This window comes from Lissotriton helveticus, chromosome 1_1, assembly GCF_964261635.1.
Source record: "Lissotriton helveticus chromosome 1_1, aLisHel1.1, whole genome shotgun sequence".
In the NCBI taxonomy this organism is placed as follows: domain Eukaryota; kingdom Metazoa; phylum Chordata; class Amphibia; order Caudata; family Salamandridae; genus Lissotriton; species Lissotriton helveticus.
In genome coordinates this window covers 1,172,828,862-1,172,852,440 of record NC_136057.1, presented here as the reverse complement: position 1 = coordinate 1,172,852,440, position 23,579 = coordinate 1,172,828,862, and the positions used below count along the sequence as shown (strand labels likewise).

The window sequence follows — 23,579 nt, the reverse complement described above, 5'->3', positions numbered from 1 at the left end:
GTGGTACACATTGAAGTGGCATAGAGTGGAGTGTCATTGAGTGGAGTTGCGTAGAGTGGAGTGGCATACAGTGGAATAGTGTAAAGTAAAGTGAAGTGCCATACAGTAAGGTGGCGTAGACTACTGTGGCATAGAGTTAATTCATGTAGAGTCAAATAGCATAGAGTGGAGTATCATGGAGAGTAGTGGCATAGAGTGCAGTGATGTAGAGTGGAGTAGTGTGTGGTGTAGGGGAGTTTATTTAAAAAAGATGTAGTGTAAACATTGCTTAACGGATGTAGATAACATTTAGCAGGATTGCATATATTATGTGGTGGAAAGGGTAATTTTTGGTATTAGATCTAAATTTGGTTAAGTATCACTAAAGATATAAGTGCCAAAACACTTAGCTTTATTTTTGTTTCAAACCTATTTCGACTTTATTAAAGTGGTGTATACTTTTCCCAGTTCAAGATGCAATAAAGTACATTTTATTCATAGTAACTCTATTCATGAAGAAGGTAGCTTTACCTAAAAATTAACAGATATTGTATCTACTACTCACTGCTAATTTACCTAGCATGCCCTGGTCTTATATGTTACGCACCAACTTCACTGAGGGTACAAGGCACAATTTACATATGGCTAAACTAATACATAAAAATAAGATTTTCTATTTAGCAAATGTGCCTTTCCTTGTTATGCAGTAACTTTAAATTGCATGCTGGGCAGAGCACAACAGTGTGGAGCCATACATTGTTGTCATATATGTGAAGTGCTGAACATTTGCAGCTGACATTCGACATTTAACTTCCATGTGACTGGTGCTTTTTCTTAGTTGATGTTTATTTACAGTACATGTTTTAAAGTGAAGGAACTCTGTTTAGCACTGTCATAGTGAACAGAGTACTAAAGCCAGAAAAAATAGAAACAAACAATAAAATGTTGTGTCTGATGTTGGAAGGTGTGGTGCAAGGACTGTGTGTGGTTTAGCTGGACGTGTTGTGATCTGTTTGTGTGTGATTATGATTGGTGTGGGTTTTTGCAACATAGAAACAATTATGACATAGTAGCCTGATTAAGGTCGACTATGGTGCTGTGTAATATGGCATGATATTGTGATTTCCATTGGTGGAGATTTCTGGTCTGCTTCTTTGTACTTGGTGTTGATCTGGAATGAGAGAGTATGATGTGAGGTAGCTAAGTTGTTACAGGGTATAGTATGATGTAGTAAGGCGTGCTGTGGTTGATGTGATCTTGGAAGTGCCTTTCTAAAGTAATTGATTCTGCCACAGTGGAGAGCCTCATTTGGATTAATAATTTGGCAGTTTTGTTGAAATATCAGACCTAGAAAGGAGGGCGAAAAAGGTCCGCTTGTTGTGTAAATCTGTGAATAGCATTGGATGGAGAGAGAAAATAGGTTTTGACAGGAATTTGAAGCAGGAACAAATGTGGGCGTGGGTTTATCCTTATGCAAGAACAGAAAATGTATTTAAAATGTTCAAAGGTTTTAACAGAGACACAACTACTGCGTATGCAAACTAAGCATATGTGTTGTAAAATGCAATGCTAAAATTACAACTACTTATGACATTTAAATGAATATAACTACTATATGGGCTCACCTGCTGACTTGTAGCGCCACACATGCTAATATAACAAAAACATGTTTTAATTATTTTGCATATTATAAATGTATTCTCTAGTTCAAATAAGTTGTCGTCAAGCATTTCATATTTTAAAAAACATTTAAAAAAATAAGCTGTTTTTAACATAAGATAGTACGTTTTAAACACCCTATCATAGAAGAATAGTGCGTTTGTCTTGTGAATGTAGCACGTAACCTCTCCCCAACAGTAGGTTTATTATTTGTATTTATTTATGGTCTTTTTAAAAGCAGCTCTGGTCCTCAAAAACCGTGTGGCGTGATTGAATCTATTGAGCTATGCCTCCGACACAAACTAACCTTAGAAAAGAAATTAGGGCAAATATCTGTTTTTCTTAAGCTGTAAAATCCCATGTGTGCTACAGAGAGCACCAGAGCTCTTTTGCTCAAAAAAACAGGAGCACTTAAGCAACAGTGTTTTACACTGAAGCAGGGTTTTTGGCTTGCTTTAGATGTCATCTGTTACTAATGTATTGTGAAATAGCGTATTTATAGTTGTTTTGACATGATAACTAATTAATTGAAACAATATTCGTGTCTTATTTGACTTCACTTTGTATATTAGCCGAAATTCGAAAACCTCAGGCTGAAATGACTCATGTTATGTTTGGCATCGAGCTCAGACATCCTTCTGATGCATTCTGCACTCGTCTCCCTTCCCCTTTGTCTCGCGTGCATCTTCTAGTTTAGATGCTGGAGGTGTTTGCTGTGACTGTGCAGCACTTCTAAATGTTTCAAGATTCGGGAACAATGGGTATTATGGTACAGCAGGCAAGATCTCAATGGAGATGTATTATTAACCTAGATTCTGTTTTGGAAAAGAGCTGATCTTTATAACTTCACAAACTAGGTTCAGATTGTGTCATATAAATTGAAAAAACAAATCAAAATATCATTGCATGGTGGGGAGTGCAGGCGTTTGTGTGTGTTTGTGTTCGTGTATAAGTATGTGTGTCTATAAATTAAGAAATACTTAATTAAATAAGTAGTTCTATGGAGGGATTACTCTTGTGTAACCATAACAGACCCATAGTCCATCTCGGCAGCTCCCATTATAGACTCTCTCAACCTTCCGTAAATCCCCAAGCTTGATATTCCACTTGAAACGCATAAAACAGCAACCTAAACCTGTGTACAAATTAGGGCACCCTCAGGCTTGAGCACACTGAACCGCTAGCATTTGTGTCTGTGCTACGACACACACAGTCTTTAAGCTTTTTGTGTGTTAGGGCACCTTCATGTCTCCAGCGCCTTGAACAATTACACCTTGTCTCTATGCTAGGGCCCCCTCTGGATTTAAGCATTCTGAACCTCTAAGCTTTGTGTGTGTGCCAGGACACCCTGTAGTGTAGTTCCTATTATCCCAATAGGCTCTGCGCATTGGAATAATACCTTCAATAGCATAGACCTAGGACAGAGGTTAACTAGGTCTTCTACTGACGATATTAGACTTAAAGTTTTGTGTTTGCCAGCTAGCTCAGAGTTCACTAGAAACTTTCTCGAATAGGCAAGGAGGAGTTTAACCTCCCTGGATAGACAAGAAGGGATTTAGTTTCTGACAACCATAGAACATGACGACTTTGCTCTCCCCTAATCAAGAGTGTATCTCTAGATCGTGTGAAAACAAAAGACAACTTATTTTACTCAGTCAGTTCAGTGCATTCTTAGTTTCACCAGATTGTAGAGAAAAGGAAGAGACGGGCGTGTTCAATAAAAGATGTTATTTATTGATCAGTCTCTTTTCTCGTACAAGAGAAATGAATCGATATTATTGCAATACTTATGGTTAAGTAAAGTGCATACAATAAAAGCAGAAGTATAAAATAATACTGTCAAAGCATTGATATGGTTTCTAAGCCATATGATATTTAAAATTGATAAAATAGATACATACATATATACATTTGATTAATCGTACTCAACTGGTGCTTCTAACTACGCCTACCCCAGTGTACCTGACCTAAGCCTAATACGTGGGCGGGAGTAGATAAGTAGCAGTTTAAGTTAAGTTTGTTTTGCCAAGTGACTGACTCAAGAATTCTCTGCAAGGGGTTATTCAGTTCTGTACCTGAGATCTAGAATGGTTGAGGGCTGGTATCTCTCGTCTCTGGTCTTGATATTCCAGCTGCCTGCGAGGGCCGCTTGGAAGCGCCGGAGCTGGATTTCTCGGCAGGAGAAAAGCAGCGTCTCGTTCTCAGCGCGTCAGGAAGGCGGGGCAGCGCCAGCGGGGTCCGCTCTGTGCTGGCCTCTTCCGCAAGTCTCGCTGCTCCGATCTTGTCACCACCGCGTGTGTTTGCTTAAGGCAATGTCGGTAATATTTATACCTGTAAGGTGCCGAGATTGACGTAAGGATTGACATAGATACGTCAATAAGGATGTCATACGAACTGGTCGTTAGCACATTCTTTACTGAAGTTCTCGGTGAAATCAAAACAATGGCCGCAGGGATTTTCCCAGGTTGTCATAGGTTTGATTTGTTTTGAGAACTCCGTATGCCTTATCAGGGGCTGAAGGAATAGTGCTTGCCTAATTAGATGGCAAGCGTTATGACCTAATCAGATAACGCGTTCCTGTGCCGTGGTGTGGCTTAATCAGATAACGGTTTTTGCACCGTGGGATGGCTGCTAGTTAATTATTAACCAGAACAGGGTCAGGAATAGGGGGATCGATACAGAACCTATAGGAATACATCACACCCACTCCACGCAGACTATGTCCATGTTTACAAATCTAGGCATAGTAAATATACAGTGACGTATGTGTATACCTCACCACCCCAAAATACATCCATATGCATTTCGAAATTATGTAATACATGAGAAAAATATAATCATATGCACTATATGCACATAAGCAGTAGAGGAATGCTAAATTAATCACGCATATTTATACATCATTATTAATAAGATTTGAAAATAACACATGAAATGGCTCTTAATACAGAAGAAAAAATGCGAGACCATTTCATCACAAAATAAAATAACCATGAACATGCCAGAAGACAGCTAATGTCTCTAAAGTTCCTAAAATAGAAATTTAGTTCTCTAAGAATAGTTTCTACTTTAAGCAGAAGATAAGTGTCCCGAAAAACCATAAAAATATTTTGGGGGTTCGGAAAAAATCTGCTGCCCGCAGATTGGAGAAAAATTTGTTCATGTTACTTTATCATTTAAAGTTGAAGGCCAAATTCATGGTGGTTGGAACGCCACGTGCTAGCTTGCTCAAAAGTCATTATTTCTGCTCTGGTGAGAACATCATATCATTTAGACTGTCGAAAAAGCTGTCAACAGCTTCTTGTGAAAGTTCCACTAACTCTGAAAAAGTGGTCACCATGCATTCATGAGCATGATTGCCTCCATTGATGTTTTGATCAGCATAGCTGACAGAAGGTCGTACCTGATCGATGCTGCTTTCATCTTGAACCTCACTACCCCTCAATCGTAGTGGTGAAGTTTCCACGAATGCCGTCATCAGGATTGGTAGCCGCTGGGGACAGCACAATGCATGAGCCGTGACCGGACCCAACAAAGTTTCTGCATCCATTGGCGCATCCGATTGTAGCGTCAGACAGGTGTCCAACACGCATTCTTCTCCGCATAGCAAGCACCTTAATACAGGTAAAACACATCTTTGCCACATTGGTCTAAATGAAAGAAACCAAGTCATGTTCAGGTCTCTAAGCCGGGACAGTCCAAGGATTTTAGATATCCGGTCCCGGTATCCAATTGCTAGGATTGTTTCTTCCCTTGTCGCAGGTGTTTTGTCTGTGACACGGTTTGCCATAGCGAAATAACAGGATCAAAAATAGGATTCCTGCCACTAGTCCCAAAAGGAGAGGAAGTCCACCAAAGATGGAATGGACGAAGTCCGGAAAAATACCCAGAATGGCTTTAAATGGTGTTAAAGACCCCGAAAACACTGTCTTAAATATATTTGAGACTCCACTGGTATCAGAAATATTTAAGATTTCGTTCAGGATTTCTGCGAAATGTATGGGGGAATTAGTTGATAACAATGAATGAATCTCTGCCGTTGTCCTTGCAACTTGGAGATCATACGTTTCTTTTGATGACGTGAGCCTAGTCGGCGTCTGAAGGAGCACTGTTTTCATTCTGCTTAAAGCATCAATTCGAATAGAAGCAATTTTCAAATTCGGCCATAACCTTGCCTCCCTGTCTGGCATTGCGCTGGGGAACAATACTCATTCACAGCACATGACCTTCGCAGTCGTAGTTATGAGATAAGGTATTCCGGGCACCAAACTACAACATCTGCGGTGTACAATTACAATGTAACTCCTGTTCGATAGTCTCCTAAAGAATGGTTCTATTTGTGTTGCAGGTGTGCCTAGCTGGTGATATGAAAGGTTATTTGAGGACCCTTCACAGGCTCCGTGTAAACTAATACCATTACACAGAAGTGTACCGCTTAGTGACATCGCACAATTATTGCCACTAAGAAACACTTTCCGGCCTTTATTACTGACACATGCATGTGAATAGGGCAAGTTCCATGTTGACTTTATGTACCCTTTACCCAATTTTTCGTACATGCCAGCCTGTATATATTTTTGGCAGTATTGAAACCTGAAAGTAGATATTGGAATATTAATTATCCCATGTATTATCCATTCACTGACAGGTCGTTCTGACATTGTCAATGGTAATCTCTCGAGTGTTTCAATGCTCAGGATTGTATAATCAGCACCCTTCTGTGCCATACTGATTTTGTTTATCAGTAAGGTTAAAGATATTGAATAGTGACGTTGTGTTGATTAAACGCCAAGGCACATAGCCTGAACGCAGATTTTGTAACGTCCAGCCAAGCTGTACAATAGAACGCAATTGGGACTGACCGTGTTGTAACAACAGTAAGTCTTGCGATAATATGTCGATTGCTGAAGACACAATGCTGTCCAAAGAGTATATTCTGGAGGACAGAGTCATTAACCCATTGTCCACTACAGAAAGTGATTTTTCCAAATTAATACGGTCAATTTCCCGTATTCTCTCTGACGTTTCAATTTGAGTTATTTTCCAGGCTTCGTTATAAGCTGCATATACAGAGGCTGCTATGAAGCGTTTTTGACGCTGTTTGCGCGGTCCCATAATGAAATCACGCAAGTCAGCACCATCAGTAAGTAAAGTTAGGTGTTGCTTAATTTCTGCCAGTGTGGATGTTTGTAGCCATTGAAGGCAGAGCTTGCCCACACTGTACGTGGTAATTATCCGTGGGTGTTGTCTTTGGGAATATCTAGGGTCTGGCCTGGTCAATGTGAACCCCTGTATTTTGTTCAGGAATCTGTCTTGACAGTTATTAGTATCTGTGGGCCAGATCAACCACTGTTTCCAATCAGGATGTGTTCTGTTTTGGCTTAATATATGGTTTACGTCTATCTCCTCATCTATAGATATATTACTGTTCATTGTTGGCTTTGGAATAAACGGTTTGTTTAAGTCTTTGATTTTGGCTAGGCCAAGACAGGTAGTCTGTTGAACAGTGTCATTCAAAAATATAATTTGTTCTGGGATCATGCAGGCTCTAAACAATGATTCTATACCTTGTACTTGCCATTCTTTTGTACCCCAAACACTTTTTACTTCAACATTTTTGTCCCAGTAATCAAAACCAAATGTACTCATTTGCTCAAAAAATGAGTCTGAATATATCAATTTAGTGTTTGTAAGCATGGTCTTTGTACCTGTCTTATTCGATAATTTGAAATAAAATGTTTCTGCATTACTTGTGTTGAACCCTGAAAAATATGAATATTTGTCATAAAAAGTTCTTGAGCTACCTTTTGGAGGGGTTGCACAGTGTTCCCATTGATTATAATTTAAAACATTTCTAGGTTGTGCAGATTTATGCAGATAATGATTACTATAGTGATTATAGCAGAACATTTTATCATAATTAGACGAACCCTGCAAATAATCATGTTTTGTAAATTTAGCAGACATCACTAGGTCAGACATCATATCATTAATACTTTCAAAAGTCCCAATCATCAGCAACTGAGCTTGGTTTTACAAAGTCACTCAATGAGATCTTGATTTGATGTGGATACTTCAGGATTTCAACCGGACCATAGATTTCATAATCAGTATTGTCCCATGCTACCCCACCGGGTATAGGATTGGCTGTGAAGTTGACTGAAGAAAGTTCTCTTTTCTCGACGTGTGAAGACGTGTGTGGTTTGAGGACCAAGTTGATTTTCTGGCTTGCTGTGTCCATTTTAGCATATTTTCCCTCAATGAAATGTCCCAAACATAGTACCATGATGAGCCAAAGTATGAGGATAAGTGTACCTAAGGCCACCCAGAATTCAATCCATGGAGAAATCAGATAGGTTTCTTTCAGATGTTGAAAAAGTTCCTTAGCTTTATCTTTAAAGGTTTTTGTTGATGTTTGTTCCTTTGATTCACTCAGATCTTCAGATGAATCATTGAAGTTGATGAAGTAGCCGGATGCCGTTCTGTCTATTGTTCCAATTGCTTCAGGATTACTGTTTGCTTTATTAGTGTGTTTTGTTGCAGCAGCATAGTCATTTGTTACTTCATTGTAGATTGGTGTGTCTCTGCTAAATGTTTTTATTTGGGTTTTTAGAGGTTTAAGTTCCATAGCATTGTTGCATAGTCCTTGTTGTTGTTCTGTAGGCATTTCAAATGTGAGTAGCCTCTTAGATTGAACCTCTGTGTTTGTAGCAAACCTTGGTGTTCTACTACTTATCGGGAGTCCACTTGGCCTACTGTTTGTTATCGGCCACATGATTGTGGTTTTATCAGGTCGATTGATAAACTCTGTTCTCCTTTTTACCAGCAAGGGGCGGTAGTACTACTGATCTTGTCCCGTTGATAGACAAGACAGGAACTGCTTTTCTGTGAGAAGGCCCAAATTCCTTCTTTACCGCGATCTTTTCTCTGACTAGATCCCCGACTTTTGGAATCCAGACAGGTCTTGCTGGGACAGGTGGTTTTTCTTCAGTGGTCGTTGGCTGTTGTTTCAACTTTATGTTTCTGAGGTCTTTCCCTGTTTCGTGTAAGTCCTGCAAAATAGCCAAACGATCTTTGATATCAAAGCTTTTTTCTTTAACCACTGAAGTCTGACTGTCAAGATCTAAGACCATCATTCTAGTTCCAAACAATAATTCGTACGGACTGAATCCCCTCAGAGAATTTCTTGGCAGGTTGTTTAGACTACGTTGGACACTTATTAGATGTTTGACCCAGCCAGCTCCCGAACCTAATACCTTCGCTGTTATAGATTACTTTATGCCTTTGGTTTTTTCTTTACACCATCCCGTTCCCTCAGGTAGGAAGTGAGAAGAGTCCCGCTATGCTATGCTCATTTGGCCATGTTTTTCCACACGCTTTAGGGCAAGAGGAAAAAACATTTAGCCAAACATAGCATGCTTCTAGCGTATATGCCATTATAGACTCGCAAATCTTTTTATAACAGTCCAGACGTCAGCCGAGTGCTGGGGTCTACATTACAAGTGGAAAATAGTCTTTATATGTTAATTGGACGCATTAATTTTTATTGTTGATCCATTCTGGAGTGAAACGCCATGGTAATATACCGTTTCTCTTGCCACTGCGATCTCTATTGCAGTCTGGGCAGTTCTTTACAAAGATGTGATGATGCAGGCTCATACCTGGCCACCAGTACACTGATTGTAATTCTTCCAGGGAATCTTTTAGTTTGAGGTGTCTGAGACCCTCACCCATATGTGCGTCTGCTATTAACAATCCTCTCCTGTCCGTGTTTGGAATTACTCTGTCCCCCACTCCAGGGATTCGAGCAAAAGGAACGGAGTTTGCATCGATTATGTATGTATAATTGAGTGGATAGTTGATCGGTAGTGCTGAGCAGTCGCCTTTTGATGGCGTTTTCACCGCCAGCACTGTTTCACCGTCAATGTATTTTACTGCACGCTTTTTTCTAACTACGGAAGCCGATTCAGTTGCTGCCGTTGTGGCTTTCTCAGCCAATGAATTCCCTGCAACGTGAACGCCATCACGCTGATGACTCAGTGTATGTATCACGTGAGTCTTTGGTAGTTCTTTTTGTAAATGAACTACTTGTTCCCAAAGCATTTTATGCTTGATTGTGCCTCCTTTTGCATCCTTAAAACCATTCTGAAGCCAGATCTGCAAGTATTCATTGTAAGACAGAACGCAATAATACGAATCGCACACTATGAGTGTGGGGAATTCTTGATCGGTATTTTCAAGCGCCATCTTGAATGCCAGTAGTTCAGCTCGCTGAGCTGTACAATCTCCTAGAGATTGTGTTTTAGTGACCGCTGGTTTAAATTTCCCTTCGTGCCAGCGACCTTTAACAATCGCGCACGCAGCACTGTAAGCTTGTTTACCCCCCACTGCGGGTTGTGCTGATCCGTCTGTATATATTATACAGCCGTAATGTTCTAGAGGCAGAATTTCGATTGGCGGAGGACATTCGAATTCGTATTGGAGAAATTCTTGTGTTTTTAAGTTGGGATCAAATTCGTATACCACGTCTGTTGCAGCAAGAGAATTAGCCCACTGTATCCACCTTGGATGGAGTGCTTTAGCATTCGGAATGCTTGCCTTTGTTACCGCCTCCAGGGCTGGTATCGGTGTCACGATGATTATTCGTTTACCTTGTGCTAGGGCCCGCTCCTTTGCTACAGCAGTCTGTACCGCGGTCAGAATTTTTTCCGTTGGACTAAATTTCATTTCCGCTTTTGTGTACAAGTGTGATTTGTATGCAATTGGTACCTTTTCTCCCTCATTAGAGGTCAGGTATGTGAATCCGCATCTTCCTGGGATGACTCGAATCACAAGATTGCGTGTGTTATCACGTGTTTCTAATTTTGTTTTAATTAACATGTCTGTTTGTAAAGATCTCAAAATTTCTGTGTGCTTTTGAGTCCAATTGATTATTTTAAAATCTGGTTTTATTAGATCATAAAGAGGTTTGACCCTTTCTGCGTAATTTGCAATGTATGTTCTTCCGAAATTTAGGAAGCCTAGAATTGATTGTAAGTTTTTTAGTGTTCTAGGTGCTTGGAGTACAGCACATTTCTCTAGGAAATTGTCAGCCAGGCTTTTGCCTTCACTTGATAATTCATATCCTAAAAACAGGACTGTTAGATGGGCAATTCTTGATTTTTTAAAGTTGAATTTGTAACCCTCTGCTGCGAACCCAAGTATTATGGTGTTCACTCTCTTCAAGTGAGTATCCAAGTCATCATCTGTTAGGTAAATGTCGTCGACATATGATAATGCCTCGTCATCATATGTTTGTAGTAATTCTGTTACTCTCGTTGAGAATAATCCTGGGCTGTTCTTGTGCCCCTGGGGTAAACGGCAGAAACTTTTTAGCGAGCCATTTACCGAGAACGCAGTCAAATATCTGCTCTCTGGTGCTATATTTTGACAAAAGAATCCATTAGAGATGTCTAATGTTGTTTTGTATTTTTTGCGCACTATGTTATTCATTAGTGCAGCACTATGCGAGTTTTGCACTGCAAAAGTTTTGCAACATGAGTTAAGGTGTCTGTAATCCAAAACTAGACGATATGAGTTGTCTGGTTTGGAGACAGGAAACAAAGGGTTGTTCATTTGTGAGGTGCAAGTTTCAATCACCCCCTGGTATTCAAGTTGTTCTAGGATCTCTTTTACCTGTTTTTTAGCTTCTTGCTTAATTGGGTACTGCCTCTGTGCAGTAGGTTGTGATTTTAACTGGATTTTATGAGGAGGAGAGTCCTTATCCCATCCTACATGATTTTTATATAAAGCAGGAGCTAGAGCTACTGCCCACTTTCTTGCAAGTGTATATTTTTTATGAATTGGAATATGATTTGAGAAGGCAGGCATAATTATTTCTTCGCCATGAGGGCACTCCCTGACAAACTCGGGTGGCCAGTCTCGTTCAGCTAGAAGGATGTCATAGCCCTGGGAGAGATTATCCCAAAATAGACCCCTTATTTTCCTAGTCTTATCCCCCTCTATACGTAATGTTATTTCATATATTTTGTGAGGTTTGCTAACTCTGGTGTCCGCAGTTTCCACCTGAATGTATTCATTCGTGTCCACTGTCTCCAGATGATTCATAAGGACTTTGCGAGCTATGCTCACTTCTGCTGCGCTGTCTAGCATTGTCTGAGCCCATTCTCCGTTTTTCAGTTGTGTCCTCAGTATTCTCGGCATTATTGATTACTTTAATGCTGGCTACCTTCTTTTTTGGAAATTGTAATTTTTTATTTGGATGAGCAGGTTCCTTGTCTTTGGACTTGACGTGCTCTTCCCTGTGTTCTGATCGTCCTCTTCTTTCCGATTTCTGCGAGGAAGTCTGAAAAGATTGAGAGGGACGTGTATCATTATCTCGATATCTATCAGGTTTCTTTATATTATCCCTATTTCTAAGGTTGTATTTTTTCACAGAGGGCTCCCTTTGGGGAGACTTGCGTCCTTGGTCAGGAGATCTTTCTCTCCGCCGAGGAGACCTTCCTCTGGTCTGAAATCTTTTTTCTTTAGGATAGGATTGTTTATTTCCTTCCCAGCTCTTTTTTTGTGTTGTTAAATTATTTTTAATGAATACCTTTTCAGGACTTTCAATCAGTTGTGGTTTCACCGGTATTCCACCCAGACTATCTATTCCTAGTTCTTCATAGGATTTCTCTATGATTCTGGCAATTTCAGTTGGTTGGTCTGCTATATCTGTTTCTTTTAACCTTTGGCGGATCGCCACGTTTGCTGCTTCTCCCTTTATGTTGGCTAATAATATAGCCGAGACCTGCTTGAAGTCTTTCAGTAATTTCATACCAAGAGTTAAAGCGGGTTCTGGACCATATTCATCTTGAATTTGTTTTAGCACATCTGGTATTACTGACATGGATGGTACACCATGTGTTTTTGTGTATATGGAAGCAAATACTGTACCCCAAGTGTCACAGTCCTCCACGTGTGGTGCGATTCCCATTGGAAGACAGATAGTCAGAATCCTGTGTTTTTCTACCGGGGTGGTGTCCGGAAACACCGCCTCTATTTGAGTGATTTTTTGTGCTAGCCAGAAAGGTATTTGTTCCTGTTTTGCGGGTACTTTACCTAGACAGGACTGTATGTTCTGTGGTGTAATTTTATTTGTGTTCCCCTGATGAGGGGTCAGCTGTGGAATTTTGATTGCTGGTTGGATTGTTGAAGTCCGCATTACATATTGGACTAATTGTCTATGTACTTTTATTAATTGTTTTAATTGTATTAAAAGAGCTGCTGCAGACATCCCTTCGATGTCTGGATGTGGTGTGTATCCGGCTAGGACCGGCCACGTTGCTCCTGGTCTACCTAGTGGACCGAGCCTGGTGATGTGATTATTATGTTTTAGGGCGCCATTAAACAAGAGCAGGTGCTCTTGGAATTTGAGTGGTACTTCCACCTCCTCGAAAGGAATGTACTCATCAGGAGGTTCCTTTGTTTTGTAATAGTGGAAGACCTTTGTTACAGCATTAGCTGCTGGAAAGTTTATCCATGAATAGAATACCTCTGTCTGCCGATATTCGTGTGCCTCTATTACGAATATGACTGAGCCACCTCTAGGTGTCAGTCCATTTTCTATAAGTTTTAAAGTTACAGATTTCCTTTTGTTGACCGGGATGAGTATTATATCCGGGTCTGCTTCTTGCATAGTATTATCAGCTGCTACGAGTTCAGCTGCTATTCTAGCTGCCTCTCTTTCTCCTTCACTGTCTGACATTTTACTGTCCAGAAGGTTATTCCGTTTGTTTGCAGATCAGGTTTCTTATGGAAACAAAGATTAGATGCACACTATTTTGGAACAGTGTATCCTTCAACGTTGATTAAACCAAGAACCATACATAGGAGTCTCCTCCTGCGAGGTTTGGCAGATATGACCTTTCACCCACTCCAGACGTCTTTGGAGTATTATGGGAAAAAAAGGGGTCTGAGTGAAAAAGCACGACTGAGTTACTCTAATGTCTTGCGTTAGTTTTATCGCCTATCCAAACGTTGGGCGCCATGTAGTGTAGTTCCTATTATACCAATAGGCTCTTCGCATTGGAATAATACCTTCAATAGTATAGACCTAGGACGGAGGTTAACTAGGTCTTCTACTGACGATATTAGACTTAAAGTTTTGTGTTTGCCAGCTAGCTCAGAGTTCACTAGAAACTTTCTCGAATAGGCAAGGAGGAGTTTAACCTCCCTGGATAGACAAGAAGGGATTTAGTTTCTGACAACCATAGAACATGACAACTTTGCTCTCCCCTAATCAAGAGTGTATCTCTAGAGTCGTGTGAAAACAAAAGACAACTTATTTTACTCAGTCAGTTCAGTGCATTCTTAGTTTCACCAGATTGTAGAGAAAAGGAAGAGACGGGCGTGTTCAATAAAAGATGTTATTTATTGATCAGTCTCTTTTCTCGTACAAGAGAAATGAATCGATATTATTGCAATACTTATGGTTAAGTAAAGTGCATACAATAAAAGCAGAAGTATAAAATAATACTGTCAAAGCATTGATATGGTTTCTAAGCCATATGATATTTAAAATTGATAAAATAGATACATACAAATATACATTTGATTAATCGTACTCAACTGGTGCTTCTAACTACGCCTACCCCATTGTACCTGACCTAAGCCTAATACGTGGGCGGGAGTAGATAAGTAGCAGTTTAAGTTAAGTTTGTTTTGCCAAGTGACTGACTCAAGAATTCTCTGCAAGGGGTTATTCAGTTCTGTACCTGAGATCTAGAATGGTTGAGGGCTGGTATCTCTCGTCTCTGGTCTTGATATTCCAGCTGCCTGCGAGGGCCGCTTGGAAGCGCCGGAGCTGGATTTCTCGGCAGGAGAAAAGCAGCGTCTCGTTCTCAGCGCGCCAGGAAGGCGGGGCAGCGCCAGCGGGGTCCGCTCTGTGCTGGCCTCTTCGGCAAGTCTCGCTGCTCCGATCTCGACACCACCGCGTGTGTTTGCTTAAGGCAATGTCGGTAATATTTATACCTGTAAGGGGCCGAGATTGACGTAAGGATGGACATAGATACGTTAATAAGGATGTCATACGAACTGGTCGTTAGCACATTCTTTACTGAAGTTCTCGGTGAAATCAAAACAATGGCCGCAGGGATTTTCCCAGGTTGACATAGGTTTGATTTGTTTTGAGAACTCCGTATGCCTTATCAGGGGCTGAAGGAATAGTGCTTGCCTAATTAGATGGCAAGCGTTATGACCTAATCAGATAACGCGTTCCTGTGCCGTGGTGTGGCTTAATCAGATAACGGTTTTTGCACCGTGGGATGGCTGCTAGTTCATTATTAACCAGAACAGGGTCAGGAATAGGGGGATCGATACAGAACCTATAGGAATACATCACAACCCTTAGGCTTGCATCAACTTGAACCTTTACCCTTTGTGCCTGAGCTAAGACACCCTTAGGCTTTCCACACTCTGAACCTCTAAGCAATTGCTAGTGTTAGGGCACCCTCAGAATTTCAGCACCCTGTATGTTTAAGATTTGTATCGGTGCCAGGGCACCTTCAGGCTTTCATTAGCACGGTAAAGGCTCCTGATGCCCGGTAACATCACAAAAATACAAGACACACAAAAGCATAGTCCACGCCTGGGAAAAACCCTCATTCTGGAGGGACCTTGGGTCCATACATGATCTCCAGTCTGGATAAAACCAAGATACTCCAGAAATATCATCAAGCTTTGTAAAGAATGTCAAACAAATGTAAGGAATAACCCCCAGCGGTATGGAAGTCATTTGAAGGTAGTCAGGGTTTGCATGGTTCATCTGGTATCATGTTTCATCTTTGTGTCTGTCACAACAGGGATTGATCCAGTTGAGGTAATAGGGGCAGGGATCAAACTAAGATACTGAAAACATATATATGCTCCCTACACCAAAAATTCTATGTTCTCTCTTGTTCCAGACTACGCCACTAATCGCTGTCTGTATGAGCTAATAACAGCTACCTATTCTTATATTACATTTTTGATCACACAGCTCACATTTATATATATTTTTTATACAAATTGATATGTCATCACCTTACTCAGAATAAGACTTGAATATATGAATGAAAAATCTTTTTACTTAAATTGGTGTCTTCACTTCAAACACCACCACTTATGCATTACGTAATATGTGACAAACACACAATGCTCAATATTGACAAATGTAGATAAATATCACATCAGAAACATGTTTTACATACATACAATGCGAGAGTGCTGCATAATAAGATATCATGACTTTACATGTCATAAATGTTTAACATTAATAACAACTGAAGGTTATACATTTTTATTGATTGGGACAACCTCTAGCCCTCAGTGTATAGGTCCTAAAGGTCCCATATGGCACTTAATAGTTAAAGTTCATTGTTAGAGTCATGGAGGTATCAATACTCTCTTTGCCACTCTTTTGTGTTACTTGTCTCCTTTTACTAGGGGATGAAAGACTCCTGGCCACATATCTGTATATGCCAACACATTTCAACCTTCTTGTGGGACCTAGACAAAATTAGCAAATGTGTTCCTCAAGGAAGGATCTATACATATGTGGGACACATTCAAAGAAATACCAAAAATGGTTTCAACTTTAGGGAGTGTTGGCAGGGTCCAAGATTTCGGCAAAGATTCTCTAGCCTCACTGACTTCTCCTCAGCCAGTGAGGCTAGAACATCTTTGGATTAAGGATGACGATTATCATATCTGAAGTGTATTTAGTTTCCAGAAATAATGACATAGGTAGTCAAGGACTGCACTCTTATCCATCTGATTATAGACACTAGACTAGTAGTCATAGCACTTCCTTAACATGTGATGGCTAGCGCCCACACCTCGGACCCTGTCAACACTCCCTGAAGTTGTAGCCATTTTTGGTATTTGCTTCAATGTGTCGTCCACCTAAGTAACCTTTTAAACATGCCTCAGGCCTGCCATTGCAGCCTGTGTGTGCTGTTAACCTACCATTTGACCTGGAAAATAAACATTTTGCCAGGCCCAAACCTTCCTTTTTATTATAAATAATAAAAGCCACCCAAAGGGGTGGCCCTTAAGCAGCTCATAGGTCAAGGTGTAGGGTTTTAAAAAAGCAGGACATGTACTTATATGTTTGACATGTCCTGGTAGTGAAAAACTCTTACGTTCGTTTTTTACTACTGCAAGGTCTATCTCTCCAATGGGATAACATTGAAGATGCCTTACTACTTTTTTTAAGTGTAATTTTCAAATGGGATGAGGTCATCAGTTCATACTTGGTGTCTCTTTTGCCCTAATTTAAAATCCTAACTGATGGCGAAGTTTTACAAAATGCCACCTTTAGAAAGATGGTATTAGATTGCCTTATCCATTTAGTGCCTGTAGCTGTCTCTGGTCACATGCCTGAGTGTGCCTCACTGTTGGGCTCTGTGCATTTCTCCTAAACAGCCACACACAATAAGGAGCTTTGGTGAGACTGGATGTGCCATCACTGGCAAGACGGTTGGGAAGAGCTGGGCATCCCCCACTTACACCTGCGTCCTGCCTCAACACAAAGGACTGCATACCCCCTGTCATTACTCTGAAGCTAGGACAGGGAATGCAGGATGCCTGGGGTTATCAAAGGGAAACCTCTAGAAGTTTCTCTCCACTTCAAATGCACAACTGGGTACAAATAAGGGACTTCAGACACCACTAGTTCAGTACACTTCTGAGCCTGTGGATTCTCTGCCAGGAAGAAGAACAGCTGTGATGCTGAATTGCTGCTAATCTTCGTGACTGCTTCTCAAAAGGAACTGCTGCCTGGCTGTGCTGACCTGCTGCCTGCTGCTCTCTGCCTGGGATGAACTGGACCTGAAACTTCATCTTGAACCCAGAACCCCAGACTGACCTCAAAGGCTAGACTGCTGGCCTCCTGATTTGAACCTCAGGGACATACAAGACTTACCAAACAGCTCCTGGACCTATCTGCAGCATTCCTGACCCCGAAGTGGTGCCTCCCAGGTCTTGGATCCTTGGTGTGGCTAACTGACTTTTGGGGTCTTTGCAACTGTGAACGAGCCTGTTCGCTCTGAGAATATGTTGCTTGCCCAAAATCCAGCACGGCATACTGCTAGCCCATCTTTTCACACAGAAGCATCGACAGTCAGTGTGGGACCGCCAACACGAAGCTTAAGCCCGCCTGCCTGTGATGCCTGGCCCGCTCTTCTCGCCACGCTGGCAACTGCTCTCAATGTATTCCTTGCTCCTTGTGGGCCTATCCAACACGAACAGTACTTTTGCCTCAAAACTCTGGGACTGTATTCAAATGGTTCTCGATCAGGGTCGAGCTGAACTTTTGAATTTGACTTCTTTGCCAAGCTACCAAAGGATTAAGCACAGACTTATTTGGGGTTTGCTTGTGCCTTACCCTGACAAGTCTTATGGTTACTGCTTGACCAGTGCTCACACTCCAGTCAACGAGGAACCCAATTTCTCACAACTATATACACACACGCACATACACACACACACATCTACCTCCCTCTCTCTCTTTTTATTACCATTGGTGAGTGTATGTAGGGGCATTACTTACATGAGGTGAATCTCGAATGGGGCATGATGCCCATCTCTGTCATCAGAAACAGTAGCAAATAGCATATTACGCTCTGCAAATCTGCATATATGGTGATGCCATGACATTTGGTCCTGCGTGTTTGTTTGAAAATTACATTTACAAAATCAGAAATCAAGTGGGTTGCATTCGTGCAGTAAATTACAATCACTTTGAAGATGTCTTATGACTATTGACAAAGATGTTTTAGTGTGAAAGTAATTGTAACATTCGAACTGTCAGGCAGTAAATAGTTCTTTTCACATTTCAGTTTTACTGCACTCTGGAAATTACACGGAATAATTAGTGAGGCTTTTATTCAGCAGGCTTCATACATTGGTTTCTTATATTGGCGATCACGTTTTGCTAGCACCCAGCACAGCACACATCGTGGGGCAATTGGTTACCCAACTTTGCCCATCTCTCCCTTCACTTTGAGTGACTGTACAACGCCTATTAACATGCACACTTCGGATTCAAAGTGTATTTTATGTCAATTACTATTTGCAAATTAACTTTAATAATAACCGTTCATTTAAGTACTAAGAATGCCCAGTTAAACTATTATTTATTTTCTCTCTCCTGTAAAATTGCTGCCATAAAGTGGTTAAGGGATGTTGCAACTTTGTAGAAATCGTCAATTTGGGTGGTTGGTAAAGTGGTGATATATTTTTGCTGCTTCACAAATAATAATAATAATTAATATTAGGTTGATCAACACCTTAGAAAATGTACAATAACACATTAAAAAAAGAACCCTAGTACCAGCCTGCCAACACCAGAATTATTAGCTTTGCGAGTGCTTGTTTAATACGGGGTCAGCATGTGGTTAACTTACTCCTGATAGCCAACAGTGAAAGTTACATTTAAGATACAGATAAACATAAGCACTTTATAGACTATAAAAATAGGCCCTTGTAATGATTAATAAGAGGTTTTTTAGATTATGGATTACAGTGCCAGCATCTGACCAGAATGTATTGGTTTTCCCACTGCATATATTATTTATTTTACATTGCTTCTGGAATGTTATATCTATGTGACATTTTTATATACAGAGATGATTCATTTATACAATAAAAATTTATAGTAAAATAAAACAAAATGGAAAAAAACTGAACATTAATGTGACTATATTCGTGGACATTATTATTAAACAAGAAGCAAAGGGAAAATGTAGCTAAGCATTTTTTTATTTATGGACCTTCTGTGGTTATAGTGTAGAAATGCTATTTCTCAGAATCATACAACATATTAGACGTAAGTAAGGCAAACCATCAGAAAACCCATGCAGTGATTTTGATTGTACCTTTTCACTCCCTTTACGTAACGCTCAATATTGTGAAACTTTAAGAAGTTTGCAGTATTTTAGTTACTCATTAAAGCAGTACAGGGTCTCGATGTGTGTTGTAAATAGTAAAGTATCCCAGTTCCTCATCCTAAGGGAAGTGTAATTCCTAATTCGGCATAAAAAAATTACTGGCCGAATCAAAAATAACAAGGGATTTAGGAAAACTGCCTGTGCAGTGTTTACTACTCAGGCTGCCAGTAGCTGATGAAATTTACAAGAGGGAAATGACAAAAAATTAGAAATCTAATTGATATGAGGCGTGCATGCTCTGAATAAAACAGTAGTGCCTCACACCTGAAGGCGCACCAGTTTCAAAGTCAGACACCAACCGTAAGCCTGTAAAACATATTCCATTTTATATGAGAATGTTGTTCTACTTACATTCTATCTATCAAGGGGTGAGAGCAGAACTTGTTGTGAGTGACAGTTGGTTCCTGGCTGTTGTATGTGGTGTTAATAATAAAGAGAGCTGCTTTCCCCTGCCTGCAGTCTACATCTCTTGATTTGACAGCCTGTTTCCCAAAATTACTGATACCCTGCAAGAATACCTCACCCTTATTCCAGGAAAACTCTTGAAATGGAGCCCGGTACCACAACCTGAGCATGACACATGGTTCAGCAGTGAAAGGACAGCAGATCTGTATTCACTGCACTCTGCAGCAGAAACAGTGCAAATGTAGGGCAAAAGTGCAGTGCTGCTATTGAAATCATAGCTCCCTTTTGACTGAGGATTAGAGGTGTGGCTTGTGTTGAACATTTCTACCTGAACAAACACTACTCCTGGATGTAGGTGTAGACTTGCACATGGTTGCAATGGGTAATTATCAGCTTTTCTATATCAGATCCGTGCATATGGGTTTTAAAAGCACAAGCACGTGTGAAATAGTACAGCAGGAATGCCCTTCACATTTGTCTCCAGTTGCACTGCGAAGAGTGATGTTTATGTCCAACGGTAGCCCCCTAGCGCCATTTTGATCCTCCATCTTGAAAAACCATTGTTAATGGGTTGTGTGACTTGGATACAGGTGCAGCATAGAGCTAATCCTCAATGCTGCCAGTGCATTTATCTTCAACGCAGTGCCAGTAATAGCAACGTCAAAATGTGATATTAGAACACCACCATGGTGCTAATGCAGAGTAGACAGTTCTCCTGTCCACTTCTCGTGAAGCACAAAACTATGATAAAGAACTGGGCATGAGGGACTTGGTTGTTTACATTTTCAGAATCGTTCATATTAAAGAGTAAGCAGTTCCACCGTGGGAAAGTTTGGACATAAATACAAAAACTGTAACTGTTGAGGTATCACGTTCTATACATGTTAGGAATCTGTTAGGTGTGCCGAGCGTGTAAAGTATCTACAGAAGTGTATGACTAAGGTCAAGCTCTTACACCAACATGGTGCAAGTGTTGTAAGGATCATGTCTTTCAGACCCCTTTTTCATTTTAGTTTGAAAACAGGTGTTATTGAACACAGTGCATTGCTATTTCATCAAATGCACGTTTCTGGCATGTGCTTTTATTCTGTAAATGTATAATGTTTATGTCTGATAAGCAAGTTCAATCAAAAACAAATTCTGTGATAATTTAGTGACTATTTAGTTTAGAAATTATTCCAGAGTTTCAAATCCTATGACCTTTTCCCATCATAATTCTAATATTTTATCTATTTTAATCACTTACTTTTAGGTTTCTTTTAGTTTTAAGTTCTTGAACACATAAATGCAGCCTCCATTATGCAGGCCGAAACTCCATTTTTCGTAGGACTATCTATGGTGGTCTTTAACTTCTTAGGTCTAAAATATGGTGGCATTTATCTTCTTGAGGAACTGTAAATATGTCACATTCCTTTGACCTCTAAATGTGGCCTATATTCTCATCAATGACATAGACATAAACCCCCAGTGCAACATCATTTTGGGACAGGTGCCTTTTTTTCAAGGTCAAACAACCCAAACAATGTTGTCTATATTGACATATTTCTACCTTATTAGTACATCCAAAGATGTATATGATTATGTCAAAACATTCCTACGGTAATGTTGGAAATTCCATCTTAAGATAAGACACAATATAAAATACCTGCCATTGACCACTTATCAGGAGGAAAAACTTCACCAAGGTCAAAGAGGCAGATTGCAGATTGCAGATCTAGATGAGCACCAGATTCTATCTCGACCGAAGAAGCCACTAGAAAGACTCCTTAATGCTCTGCAAAGCATTCCATTTCACCTTCACAAGCTGGTGCCAAAATGGTATTCTCCCACAGACTTAATCTCCTAGCACTTGGCATTGTGCTCGAAATTGCTGCCAATACAAACAACAAACCCTGTTGACCAGGTATGAGCACCACCTTCGAAACTCAGGCTTGTTATTTATTCATCTGCTAGATCTAGTATAGCATTTAGAGATAACATAGTGAGGGTGTAAGGCTATAAATTGTAATGTTATGATTTTTACCTTTTTTCATTGTTAGTGAAAACCTCAGCTGCTTTTGGTCTTTGACATGTTACCAATAGTATGCGCACTAGATCTTGGCATTTTAAAAATAACTATTTTAAAATGAATATGTTGACAATCATAATCCGTTTCTAGTGATCTTGAGGGAGTAAATCATTAATGAATGATTGATCGGATTACCGCTGCTCCCTTTTAGAAAACCAAAAGTATTGACGCCACCTCATTTATGTGTTGGGTGGGGTTCTGCGGGCCTACAGTAACCTGTGGTTGTGAAAAAAACCTTGCAGGGATGAGTCACAGATTAAGGGGCATATGTACAAGGAGTTAATGCCGCATTAGCAGCACTTTTCCGACAGTTTTGCAGTGAGATTTGTATCGCCTTAAGTACAAGCTGCCGCTAACCTCTGGTAGCGGCAGTTTTCCAGCAAAAACGAGCCTTATAAAGATCACCACTTCTGTTAGCGATAATGACATGCAAGGGAGGCGCTCCTGTGCAAAAACAGCCGCTAACCTCACTTCGCGATATTTACTAGGGGATTCCTTAAGTCGGGAGGACCAAAAATACTGCCTCTAACTTCAGTTAGAGGCAGTGTTTTAAGACCAGAAAATAGCAGGTATTAAAAATGGAACTAACCCTTGGGGCCTCATTTCAGCAGGATTTGTTGCTGAACCGCGCTGCAAGCAATGTTGCTGCACTGCCCTGCGACAAAACTACAGGGCAGGATTGTGCAGCATCAATAAGATAGTGCACATTCCTAGGCCTCATCATGAAAAGTTTTGCAGTGCTACGACAAGACAACGTTCCCACACTTTTCTCTACCCCCTTCCTGAGAAACCATGGATGCACTGTATTTACTGAACAGCGCTCCATGACGCAAGTAATGATAGATACGTCTGGAATCCTGACATATCTGTCTGTACTAAAGTCACCCATTGCTGCAGTCACAACACAACCATGATGCGACTGCAGCGATGCATGGGGCCAGCCTATCCCTGTGGCACTGTGTCACCCTTACGCCGGCCATCATGCAGGCGTAAGGTACTGACGCAGTGGCATTTGTGAGGGGTGCCCGGGCGTCGGCGCAGTTAGAGATCCATCAGTGGTGGTTGGGCACTGCGGTGTCATTGTCTGTAAGCATTGGCAGAGTGGTGGTGCTGAGGGAGTTGATAAGACATACTTCGGTGGCCTTGATCCAGCTGCGAGGGAGGCGATGATGGCTGTTGTGTACGGTGGGCATGGTGAAGCCGTTATGTATACAATGATGGTCGGTCCAGGAGAGTCCGGTGGTGTGGCTGTAGTTGAAGGTCCCGATGGCGGACGAGACATGCTCGACCGTGTGTCCTGCTATGTGGCTTGCTGCGGTGACTAGCTGGTTGAGTCTGATGCTGGGGAGCTACCACAGGTGAAGGTAGTGTTCTGGTCACTGGGGTTGTACAGGTGGAACTTGAGTTCGCCGAGTAGGATGTCGTCAGTGAAAGGGAGAGCCTGGCCTGTAAATGAGGTCAACAATGGTATTGGAGAATGGATGTCCATGGTCCGGGGG

The 23,579-nt window shown here is 40.8% G+C and overlaps 1 protein-coding gene across 2 annotated transcripts in view; it reads left to right on the top strand.

Moving 5' to 3' along the window:
* Positions 1-23,579, top strand: part of GRM8 (glutamate metabotropic receptor 8) — a 1,898,542-nt gene that overhangs the window by 816,641 nt on the left and 1,058,322 nt on the right. The window lies entirely within an intron of this gene.